General features: G+C 52.0%; 1 pseudogene across 1 annotated transcript; it reads left to right on the top strand.

Annotated features, from left to right (window-relative positions):
* The first annotated feature begins 2 nt into the window (after window positions 1-2).
* Window positions 3-7,670, top strand: LOC311364316 (leucine-rich repeat and fibronectin type-III domain-containing protein 2 pseudogene; annotated as a pseudogene). The gene is made up of 2 exons: window positions 3-364; window positions 6,497-7,670. The product of its transcript is annotated as a leucine-rich repeat and fibronectin type-III domain-containing protein 2 pseudogene (transcript).
* The last annotated feature ends 5,043 nt before the right edge of the window (window positions 7,671-12,713 follow it).

Genomic DNA, 12,713 nt, shown 5'->3' with positions numbered 1-12,713 from the left:
TGCACGCCAACGGCACGCTGGCCATCGGCATCACCACCTCCAAGGACTACGGCGCCTCACCTGCATCGCGGCCAACGTGGCGGGCGAGTCCACCGCCACGGTGGAGGTGTCCATCATCCAGCTGCCGCACCTCAGCAACGGCACGGGCAGCCGGCCCAGCCCAAGTCCCGCCTCTCCGACATCACCGGCACCAGCCGCGTCACCAAGGGGGCGCCCAAGGGCCCGCCGGAGAAGGTGGTGTCGGTGGGCGGAGGTGACGGCGTCGTCGGCGCTGGTCCAGTGGACGGGTCAGCACCACGGCGCCCAAGGTGAAGATGTACCAGCTGCAGTACAACTGCTCCGACGACGAGGTGCTCATCTACAGGTACGCCCGCTGGTTTGACACTGGTTCAGTGGGTTGGCCGCGGTCTCGGCTACAGGTACCGACTCGTTCAGCTGCTGCTGGTCTTGGTGTTCTGGTCAAACGTTGGATACTGAAAACCAACGTTTTTCCCAAACAGTTATTGATTGACGCATCCCTTCCTGTAATAGCCCTGTCTCTCTAGAAAATAATGATAATAAAAAATAAATGCGCTCCTCCAAAGCACAAATATGGACCAACCGACAAAAACAATATCATGATCGATCGTGACAACACAGAGGTAGCCCTTGAGGTGTCCTTTTACACTACTCTTACAATAAAACCCGAGGCTTAAAATCCCTCCTGGGAGCCCAGTTCACTCTTTTTCTGTTCTGGTTATGAGATGGTAGGGTCAGGTTCCTGTGAAACCCCTCCCTGTGGATCCTCTCCGCTCTACGCCCAGCGTACTGCTACACTACGCAGCCATGCAGCAACCCCCGGAGAGGCGTCCTTCACCTGAATCCTCTGTGTGCGTGCGTGCGTGCGTGCGTGCGTGCGTGTACAAATCCTCTGTGTGCATGTGTGCGTGCGTGCGTGCGTGTGTGTGTGTACAACTCCCGTCCCTCATCCTTTTTTGGCCGTGTGACATCTTTGTGCCGGCGGGGATCATGTTTCCTCAGAACCGGGGCTCCCAGCCAAAAAGTACTTGGTTCGATTCCCACAATCTACCTGAAGGCATCCCTGAGCGAGATGCCCCCTCACCCCTTCCTGCTCCTTAATGAACCAGATCTGACTTCACTGTGAGCGGCTCTGAATAAAATGGCTGCTGAATGACTAAATAATGATGGTAATGGCGGTGATAGAACCGCCGTTCCCTTAACTGCGGGGCGGCCATAGACTCATCTACGGATGGCGAGCCGTCTTAATTACCCGCTATATGAGGCCTTCTTCCCGCACGGCCCCTCGGAATGAAGGTGAAATGAGACGTTATGAATAAGCGCCCCCCCCCCCCCCCCCCCGCTGATCCAATTACAGCGAAGAAGTCAGCGCTGAAATAACGGAGTGGAGGTGCGAAGCGTTGCCCGCGGCAATGGGATACCATCTTTTTGTTTGATTCGTGTCATCCTCGGCCACTCGCGTCACTTCACTAATGACTCGGTGGGAATGGCTTTTCTCATATGTCGGCCTGGCTCTAATCCCACGTGGAGTTCATGAGCAGGAGTCCGAGGCACCGTGTCCGTGCGCACGCTCCTTCCCACGCTGCCTCTGGTGCTCAGAGGGAGAGGCAACGCTGCACGGGAAGAGGGGAGATAAGTGGTAATTTCTCCCCGTGTTAATAACTTTATCGCTCACAGCCCCTGTAAAAATGTACTCCAGCAGCCCTTGTTATGGGAGATTTACCTTTTTTTTTTTTTTTTAAAGGTTGTCACCTTGGACAAAATGCTCTTTCTAATCGCTACCCGCTCCTTATTGAGCTGTCTCTGTATTCACCGTCGGTGGCGTTGGATAGACGTGTGGGCGGCATAACTATAAAGTGAATAAATATTTCAGCTGTACTCTGAGAGCATGATCGTACACTAAACAGAGTCCTTGGACGTTTCCTGAACCCTACAGTCAAACCTCGCTGCTTTGTTTTTTCCTGGGAACTCTAAATTGTCTTGAACTTATCTCCTTGACAAATTATAATATTATCTCTATCGATGTTTATCTGAGATGGGTGCCAGACTGGCCCGTAAAACATCAACCTAATCGGCCTGAAGGGCCTCCCGCCTCTTCCACCTCTGAAGCACCTGTTAAAAACGCCAAAAAACAATCACAAAGAACGGGGCGATCAATATACGAGGACGCAGGCGAGACTGTCCGCCACTTTCGCTCCTCGGGTCTGAAGTGTTTGAGTGATTTCAACGATTTTCATGCGGCATTCTGTTGCCGGGCGGAAAAAAGCCGGCGAGCAGGCGGACGACGGGCGCAGGTTTAAATGAAACATACTGTACTCTGGACGCTGAAGCAAGAGTTCTCCCGTTAATAGAACAAGCCACGTGCCGGCCGGCGACCTTCTCTCATATTTCAGATGAGGCCGAGCCCGGCTTCAGAGCCGCGCCTGGACCGCGTGAGGGGTCGAAGGTCGTCCCGGGTACACGGAATGCCGCGCCTTGTAGCCGGCCGGCGGTTGGTTGAGCAGAATGGCGGACTCGAGGCTGAGGGCCGAGTCGTATCGATCACAGCCCAGGGACGGACAGCAGCGCGCTCAGAGTGCGATATTTGTTAAAGCGACGTGATTATTTTGTAGATCACCGCGTCACGGAACGTTGCCAACGCGGGGAATGGTGAGAAAAAAATTCAATTTTCAACACTTCGGATCAGTGTTTTTCAAATGGTTCAAAGTGTGATGGATGCGGAGACGTTGGAGGCGGCGGCCTTGTCCATCATGAAGTGGATGAGAGCGGCTCAGTGTCGCGGCGCGGCCAAGGCCAGGCGGGCCGCAGGGCTGCTGGCTCAGTGACGCAGCGCGGCATGGCACAGCCAAGGCCAGGCGGACCGCAGGGCTGCTGGCTCAGTGAGCATTGTTTACCTGGTTTGTCTGAGGGTCCGTCGGCTGTGGATGGGGCTGCTCTGTAGCAGGGCGGTCCCGGGGGTATGTGAAATCCGCCTCCACCACAGAGATGCCCTCTAGTTGTGACTTTGATCCCCCACGACTGAACCCAACCCTAACCAGTGCAGTGGTGTGGAGCTACTGGAGCTAGTGGGACTAACACCAGGGGCTGTAATGATGCTGCTGACTCCCTCCTCCTCCTCCTCCCCCTCCTCCCCTCCTCTGAGGGTCCCGGTCACTCTGGTGCAGCCCGCGCCTCCTAATGCATTCGTCCATTACAGTTAAGAAGTACACGGGTGTTTTACGGACGCCTGCACAGGCTGAAGGGCACACAGGCACACGGACAACAACCAGAGTCACGGACCATTTCACCCCCTCCTCCTCCTCCTCCCCCCCCTCCTCCTCCTCTAACTCCCCCTCCTCCTCCTCTAACTCCTCCTCCCCCTCTTCCTCCTCCTCCTCCTCTTCCTCATCCTCCTCACACTCCTCCTCCTCCTCACACTCCTCCTCCTCACACTCCTCCTCCTCACCCTCCTCCTCCTCCTACTCACCCTCCTCCTCCTCCTCCTCCTCCCTCTCCTCCCCATCCTCCTCCTCCTCCTCCTCCTCACCCTCTTCCTCCTCCCCCTCCTCCTCCTCCTCCCCCTCCTCCTCCTCCCCCTCCACGGCAACCAGAGGACCACATGAGTGGGCATGTCTCTCCACGGCCCCAGGAGGCTGTGGCGGAGGGTTCTCCTTAAACAAACTTAATCACACCCTCCTCCTCCTCCTCCTCCCCCTCCCCTCCCCCTCCGGTGGGTGGCTGGAGGTGTGGAGCGGATCGATGCAGCGGAAGACCTTTCCAGCGCGACCTTGTCTGTGTTTGTCTAGAAGAGAGCGATCGATGAGGCGCTGATGGGCTGATGGGGGGGGGGGGGGGGGGGGGGGGGGGGTGTTGAGGCGTGAAGGTGGTGGTGGTGGTGGTCATATTGAGGCGTGGTGGTGGTGGTGGTGTAGGGGGGAGACATGGGGCATAGGCAGTACTGATGATGCGTTGGTTTTTAGTCAAAGTACGAAAAAAAAAAAACATGGGTCTCGATCTTATCTCCCTCTCTCTCTCTCTCTCTCTCTCTCTCACTCTCTCTCTATCTCATTGTCTCTCTCTCTCTCTCAGTACCTCTGCACCTCTATCGGCTCCTTCCTCCTCCACCTCACTCCATTTTCACCTCCTCATTTATCCTCTCTCTCCATCTCTGTCCATTCTTCCTTCGCTCTCTCTCCATCTCTGTCCATTCTTCCTTCTCTCTCTCCATCTCTGTCCTTTCTTCCATCTCATATATATATATATATATATATATATACATTTATTATTTGTTCATCCTACCACTTCACTATAATATCGTTTCATCCTTCTCTCTCTCCATCACTCTGTCAATCCTTCCTCCCTTCTTCTCTCTTTAATGTCTCTCCACCCTATCATCTCTCTCTCTCTCTCATTCTGATGAATACCTTATCCTGCTGTCACCAGCGGGGAACTGAACAGGGGGGCGTCGACGAAGCCCTGAGGGACGGCTCATGTGGAGGAAGAAGAGTAGCGACTGTTTTCCTTCTGATAAGTGTATGCCTCTCTCTCTCTCTCTCTCTCTCTCTCTCTCTCTCTCTCTCTCTCTCTCTCTCTCTCTCTTTGTCTCTCTCTCTCTTTCTGAGTGTCTCTCGTCCTCTACCGCTACCTGTCTCGTTTGATATCAAGTTAATTGAACAGCCATGTGGTGACAACCTGGAATCAATTAAACTGGAACGCGGGGCCTGGAGAATGCCCTGTTTGATCCCAAGCAGCCAATTAGAAGCTGGCTGCTGTGATCGATGACATCAATGACACCGGTCATCAGCACTGCTACACACACACACACACACACACACACACACACACACATCTGGAACCAGCTGGGAATGAGAAAAACATCTGGAGCTTGAGATTCCACCGACGTAAACAAAAAAAAAGGATTTAAACTCCACTTTGAGTTTTGCCCGAGTCTCCTAAAAAATATTTGCAGTGAAAATCTCCTTCCTCTAAGTAGGCACACTGACGCGGCAAAATCCTGCCTTTGGAGATCAAAATGAGTTCATAAAATGTATCATGTAGGTCGCCGGTTCAAATCCCTCCAGGGTAACTTTTTTACGTTTTTTAGGGACCAGTCCTCCCACTCAGCTGGTGTCGGTGGAAGTAATTTCAGTCAGAACTGGGCCTTGTAGTGTACAACATGAACACAATAGCATGTACTGCCTTGCGTGTCCACTAGAGGGCAGACTGTGGTAACATATAACCGATGCGGGTTGATCCCAGTTGCCCGTCCATTGCCTTTGTTTGTCCCTCAGCACATGTCGCCCCTCACTGTACCTACCTAGATCTGCCAATGTCATTCGTTCTTTGGCATTTGTTTTCGTATTGTATTAGAATAAATGATCTGTTGATACTAGGGACACAGTGTGTCCCTAGTATCAACAGATAATTTATGGGAAAGGGTGTGTGTGTGTGTGTGTGTGTGTGTGTGTGTGTGTGTGTGTGTGTGTGTGTGTGTGTGTGTGTGTGTGTGTGTGTGTGTGTGTGTGTGTGTGTGTCACACTTTCCCATCCGTCTTGACTGAATAATGTTAGTCTTATCTTAGCTTTATTTGCTCTTGTGTTGTCGTTGTTGATACCAAGACTGTACATCCTGATGCTGGCATTTCAAGCACAGCAAAAAGAGACGGGATAAATCTTTTTATTGTAATTATAATTTTCAAGTGTATGTAAATGTTCGTCCACTAGGGGGCGCTCATTGATCGCAAAGTGACGGAGTGAAGAGAAAAGTGGGTTCAACTTGCAGTGGGAAAAAGTGTTTGACACAACGACAGTCAAGCAGCAAATAAAATACAAATAAATTCACAAATTGAAGGAAATAATAGTAACGTAGCGTTCCACAACAGAATAAAAAATGAAACCAAAAAATTAAAACATTCATAGTGCTACACATGAAAAAGGAAAACGGTTCAGAAACTCGTCCTTTACCTATGTGCCGTGTTATCTGTAGGCCTACTGCTTTAGCTGCATGTAAATATAGATTTACATATCCCTCCATAAAATAGACATTACTCTGTCTTGCCACTCTGCTTACGTCTATTTGAATGCTGCATAGTTTATTGGCATGAGGAATCTGGCGACTTCCCCAAAGCACATTATTTTGTCTCTCTATGTCATTTTTTCGTGCAATTTTTATTTAATCAGGTGGATCTCGTTGAGATAGAAATCACTCTTCCAAGAGTGTACGTGCCAAGTCAGCAGAAAGATTATAAAAAAAAAACAGCAGTCTGTCTCGTGGAAATGTTTTTTGTTGATGGGACATGGTTGATATTAGCCCATATCCTGACTTGAATGATATAGTGTCAACTATTTTACAATTTCATATATTGATTTAAACATATACATTTCTCTCTGTCTGTCACTCCATCCCACTCCGTCTCCATCCCACTCTCTCTCCCCCCCCCCCCCCCCCCCCCCCCCCCCCTCTCTCTCTCTCCCCCCCCCTCTCTCTCTCTCTCATTCAGGATGATCCCGTCCTCCAGCAAGGCCTTCCTGGTGACCAACCTGGTGTCGGGGACGCGCTACGACCTGTGCGTGCTGGCGGCGTGGGACGACAGCGCCACCACGCTGACCGCCACCAACGTGGTGGGCTGCACGCACTTCTTCACGCAGGACCACTTCCCCACGTGCCGCTCGCTGCCCAGCCAGCTGCTGGGGGGCACCATGATCCTGGTGGTGGGCGGCGTCATCGTGGCCACGCTGGTGGTCTTCATCGTCATCCTCATGGTGCGCTACAAGGCCACCGACGGGGAGCCCCACCCCTCCCCCGGGGACGACGTCGTCATGACGACCGACAAGCTGAGCGGCGGCGGCGGCGGCGGCGGCGGCGGAGTGAGCGCCAGCCACTCCCAGACCAACGGCGGGCGGCTGGGCCACAACGGCATGCTGCTGCCCCCGCCCCAGAGCCAGACCACCCAGGGCAAGGAGCCGGCCCCCGAGCCCCCCTTCAAGGTGAAGACCAGGGTGAGCCTGCAGGACGAGGTGGTGGAGTTCCGGTGCGGCTCGCTGCAGAGCAGCCTGACCTCCTCCTCCTCCTCCTCCTCCTCCTCCGCCGTCTCCTCCTCGGGGGGCTCGCTGCCCCGCGGGGCGGCCGGCGGCCCCCGGAGCCCCAACAGCGCGCTGGCCAGCATCTGGAGGGCGGCGCCCACGCGGGCCCGGCCCAACCTGGACCACCTGCTGGGGGCCTTCTCCTCCCTGGAGCTGCGGGCGGGGCTGGGGCAGGGCCGCCGGGGCTCCCAGGGCCGCGCGGACCGGGCGCACGCCGCGAGCAGCCCGGCGCCGCCCGCGCTGTCCCCGGGGGGGTCCGCGGCCGACGGGAAGCCGCCCACGGACAGGGACCCCCTGCTGGGCCGGACACTGGACTCGCGGCTCAGCCGGCTGCTGATGCTGGACCCCCGGCCCCCCAAGAGGAGCCAGTCCTTTGACATGGGGGACGTGGCGGCCGCCAACGCCAACGCCAACGCCAGCGCCGGCGCGCCGGCCAGCAGCTACCAGCGGCGGCTCAGCAGCATCTGGACTAAGAGGAGCCTGTCGGTGAACGGGATGCTGCTGCAGTGCGACGAGGAGGCCAGCGGGGACACGGGGGGCAGCAAGGGCACCATAGACAGCAACGACTGGGTCATGGAGAGCACCGTCTAGGATCTCCCGGGGACCCCCAACCTCTCTCTCCCCCTCCCCCCTAACCCCCCACCCCCCCCCCCGGCTTCGCCCTGACCACCCCCCCTCACAGCGGTGACCCTGAAACGCCGCCCGGGACCCCTCGCCCCCCCCCCCCCCCCCGGTACCTCCCCGTCCCCGTTAATGCATGACCCGACGACGTGGATGTTGGTTCCCCACGTTGTTGTCGCCGAGCCATGCTAGGCTACGAGCTACCGCGCGGACAAGCTACGCGTTGACGAGCGATGACGCTGTGAGCCGGCGCGCCACGGGAAAAGGAGCTAAGAGCTAACATAGCGAGAGCCGTCGGGCTACGAGCGACGCGCCTGGCGTGCTAGCCGCCCGTGCACAGGGGGCGGACGCGAACAGGGTACGGCGGGCGGGGGGGGGGGGGGTGGGTGGGGAGGGGGTGGGCGCTCTTTGGCCAAATCTTTACCACGTCCGGGGGCCGCTCCCCGGAGGCATTTGTACAGAAGTCATGTTTAAAAGAACGGACCATCACCATGGGAACGAGCCCCGGGGGAGCAGCGGCCGCGATGGACCACCGCTAATACGCGCTGTGTAAATTGAATATATGTGATGCCGATAAAGTTTGTTATTTTTTCATTTGAAGAGTCGAGCACCACGTCACCCCGCACCGCCCCGCCCCCCCCACCCCGCCCCGCCCCCCCCCCCCCCCCACTCTCATCCCACTAGAGCCGAGTGAAATCTAGAGACTATGAAAAAATCAAACATAAGATCAGTTGAATCTGAATCATGTCGCCGGCCAGAGGTCACGCGGAGGTCGCCGGGCCGTGTGCGGGGCGCGTCGCAGTGTGTGTGTGTGTGTGTGTGTGTGTGTGTGTGTGTGTGTGTGTGTGTGTGTGTGTGTGTGCGCGCTTTGGTGTGACGCTACGAGTCGTTTACGTGTGACAACAGAGATTATTTGTTGAAAAAAAAAAAAGTGTTTGTGAATATATTTACTTTGGATAAAGAGTATATATATTTGAGGGTTTCATCGAGTGACCCAGTGTAATATCCATTTTGAAATTGGTGGAAAATGTGTATGCAGACGGACACCCCCCCCCCCCCACACACACACACACCCCCCCCCCCCCGCAAAGCCATAGGTCTCTGAGCACTGCCGGGTGGCCCACAGGGGGACCTTTTCATTTGTTGTTTTTTTTACACAGTATTTTCCACATCCATATCTGCGCGTTGGTAGTCAGGAGGAGGCCTTGTTTCTTTCAGTCGCTCACGTCTCTCGTGTTGTCACTGCCGTGGTACCTGACGGCTCCACAGCGTTCCCAACATGCAACGCTCAGTCACCTTACAGTCACGCTACCCCCGTCCGTCGACGGGTTGGGGGATTTTTTTTGGACGTGTCCGTGTGTTTTCCCGGCTTGTACTACGAAGGCGAATTCATTGGACAGTGTGCTCGCGTAGATTTGCGTAACGCGATCTGATTGGCTGACGGGATCCGTCGATGCCTGAAAAAGTTGAACACTTCTCAACTTTTTGACACAACGGCAACGGAGCCGACAGAACGGACGGGACCCACGATGCATTTCGAGAGCGCCCCCGTGCAAAGTCAGCGAGATCCGTCGACGGACGGACGTAGCGTGAATGTAAGGTTAGATGTCCAGTCTGACTGGCTGTGTGGTGTGCGTCCTTCCTGGTGGTTTTGGATGCTTTTACCGCCAGGTATGTTGTTGATTGGCCATCATGAGCCATTTCAAAAGGTTTCCTGTAGTGACATCACAAGTGGGAGTGTCAACCCCTAAATCAAATCCACCCCTACCGGTTGGTACAGTCCACACAGGGAGTGACCCAATCACACTGGGTCTGGGTGGACACTCCCACTTCGTCTTTCCTCCAGGGACATCTTCCGGTTCATGTACGACATGAGTTTAGCCAGGTTTGAATTAATTTTCATTTGTTTGACACGTCATCATCACGTTATAAAGACCACAGACCAATCTGTGGAGAGAAATCATTCTGGAAGCCTCCACTTCAAAGCATAAATCCATGGGAACATGTACCTGTAAGGCGGCTACTCAAGGCAGGAGTAGCCCTCTCTCAACACCCAGGGCTGCACCTTGGGTTAGTCTGTTCCTCCATTAGTCCATCGTCAGAAAATGTATCTAATCTAGTTTTGATTATTTTTCAGTACAAGTGTCATTTATCAAGTACAAATACAACATTTGCTGCTGATGCTTCAGAAATTCTAATATTTGGTTCATGGATCTTCATGAAATGAGTATTTCAGTTCTTCTTGGCTGCTTGTCAGATTTAAAAAAAAGCACATTTAATACATCATGTTGGACTCTGGTAACTTGTGATGGGCATTTTCTATTATTAATGACAATATACAGACAAAAACAAACGACTCCTCCAAAATAATCATTAGTTGCAGCCCTATGCACAACGTTTGAGTTGTCGTGTTGTCCATGTCATTAGTATTTTGTCCGATGTTAAATGAGCATGTTTCCAGATGACCAGCGGGACAGCGTGGACCACGCTCTTCCCGCAGCGCCCCCCTCTGGTCGACGAGATATTGTCTCTGTATTACTGCTGTTTTTGTATCTTACTCCCAAAGGACTATGTTTGACTGGACATTATGACCTGGACCTCCTGCGGCGCACACAGGAAGCAGTTGTAACTGCAGACGGGGGTCATTTCCTACTTGGGAGTTGTAAAAAAAAAAGAAAAAAAAAGAACATGTTTGTGTGGTTCAAACGGTTGTTTTTGCTACTAAAAATATAAAAATATGAATCTAAAAATATTTGTCGGATTTGTAATGGGCGTATTTTTAACTGACGTTGGTATGATCCATCTCAACACACACGCACTCTTACTCACTGTGTGAAAGTGTGTGAGAGTGTATGTGTGTGTGTGTGTGTGTGTGTGTTTTTGTGTGTGTGTTTATGTGGGGGTGTGGTCATGTCTGTATTTGTGTGTGGGATGAGTGTGTGTGCCAAGGTCCATATCAAATATCAAAACACAGCCCACATCTACAATCCAATCGTAGCATCAACAGGTAAGGTAAGGTCAGGTAAGGTAAGTCTGAACACACCTGACACCTGCATGGGCCCAATTCAGAAAGTCAAGTCTCCTAACCTGTATGCCTCCTTTCCTTAACCTTTGTGGAAAACTTCATCGGGTCAGGGCAAGATGAAAAGGTGCTTCCTTTCAAACACAGGAAAAGACAGCACTGTACAAAATTAATTGACTCCACTTTTCCTAACCGACGTCATCGTGCGACGGCGAGTATTGCTGACGTAAGTCTCAAGCATGAAACTACAATTTTTTCCCAAGCATTTTTAGAATTCGAACAACCTTTCCTCCAAGTATCTCTGGGTTATCTCGTTAGGAAAGGAAATTTCCTAAGCCAAAAACAGAATCTGTAGGCCCCTGATGTATCACGGTGTTTCTCAACCTGTGGGTCTGGACCCCATTTAGGGCTGCCTGATTTGCAGCCCTTATCAAACATCTCTAGACAAGCTAGAGATGTTTGATAAAACATGTTTGATTAACACAAAAACTGAAACGGTGTATCTGGTCGTTGCCCTGTCACACATCCCCTACGTGGCTTTAATCTCAAACGTATTCTTCTATTGCCACCACTTAGTTAAATGCATTGTATATATAATTTATTGATGTATATAAGACTTCTAAGTTGCTAACATTATTTTGATGAGTTGTGTTGACATAATAATGCGACAGTTACCTCAACTTCATTTTGTGTGTAATTTCAACTGCGTTAATTTATTCAAAACAAAATGCAAGTTGTATCCTACCCAACAAAGATTTGGATGACCATGGTCGCGATTCAGGAGAGAGGATCGTTGTGTCATGCCCAACTCCAATTCGGCCGTATATTAAATAAACATAACTGGATTGTATAAGGATATTGTAAAATAAACGGCAAACAAACATTTAAAACCTGGTCGCAACCCAGCGCTCTGATAGACGTCACGTCAGGACACGGCCCATTCGACCAACATCAATTTGGTGGGAGAGGTTGAATCAATATAGGCCTAACTTGGTTATGTGCACTATATATCTATTTCAATATACAAGCACCAGACGTCCATGAAAGGTGTTTTTGGGCTGGATCTGGTCAGCCCGTCATGGCCTTTATGAAGCCCAAAAATAGTCATTGAAAATTGGGCTGTGTTTAGTTGCTCTGATTTGGTCCAAATTTAGCCCCAGGTGGACTTCTGTGTCGGACCATGTGAAGCCCTAATGCATCCATTAAAAATATTATAACACTGCAGCAAGTGGTGAATTGGGGTTGGTGGATCTCCTAGACAATCTCATGTTATTATTAGACTAAAAACAACATAATGGGGCCTCACTAGTGATGGGTCGTTCGCGAATGAGCGGGCTCTTTTAAGTGAACGATGGGAGTCGGCTCCCGAACGCAAGCCGTTGTCTTTTTTGTTCTCCCGCGCTACGGATTCATTCTACGCATGCTATGCATGTCACGGCGCATGCATGGCAGCCAGCAACCAATCACGAGAACAAGCAGCGAGGGGTGGGGGATTTCGATGCGAGATACACGTTGCCTGTGACTGACAGGAGGAAAAGAGGAGAGAGACGAGTGCGAGCGTGTGAGTACAAGATGAATGAGACAATGAGAACACAAAGGTCAACACGCGCACACGTGTCAAAATGAGTGTCGGAATTACGGCATGGCACCATTATAAAAGGTATACAGTAAGCAGTAATATGAAGAGCAATTTGGGAGCCGAAAGAGCCAGCTCTTTTTGGTGAGCTGTTCCAAGAGATCCGGCTCACTAAAAAGAGCCGAAATTCCCATCACTAGGCCTCACCAAGTCCAATCAGACTCAGCCAGGTGAGGCTGCTTAAACCCGCCATCATCCACACACACTTCCACACGCTCATTTACCTGATACAGAAGGAAATGCAACAAAAATGATGACGTTGGTTGATATAAGACATATCAACTTTGGACACCAGAAGGGAACACTCCTGTTTGTAGCTTAAGTACAACAGCTTCGTGAATCAGACACTGAACAT

Source organism: Micromesistius poutassou, assembly GCF_964030765.1.
Source record: "Micromesistius poutassou genome assembly, chromosome: 19".
Classification (NCBI taxonomy): Eukaryota; Metazoa; Chordata; class Actinopteri; order Gadiformes; family Gadidae; genus Micromesistius; species Micromesistius poutassou.
Note: the sequence above shows the minus strand (reverse complement) of the source record. Positions and strands in the feature narration are given on the sequence as shown.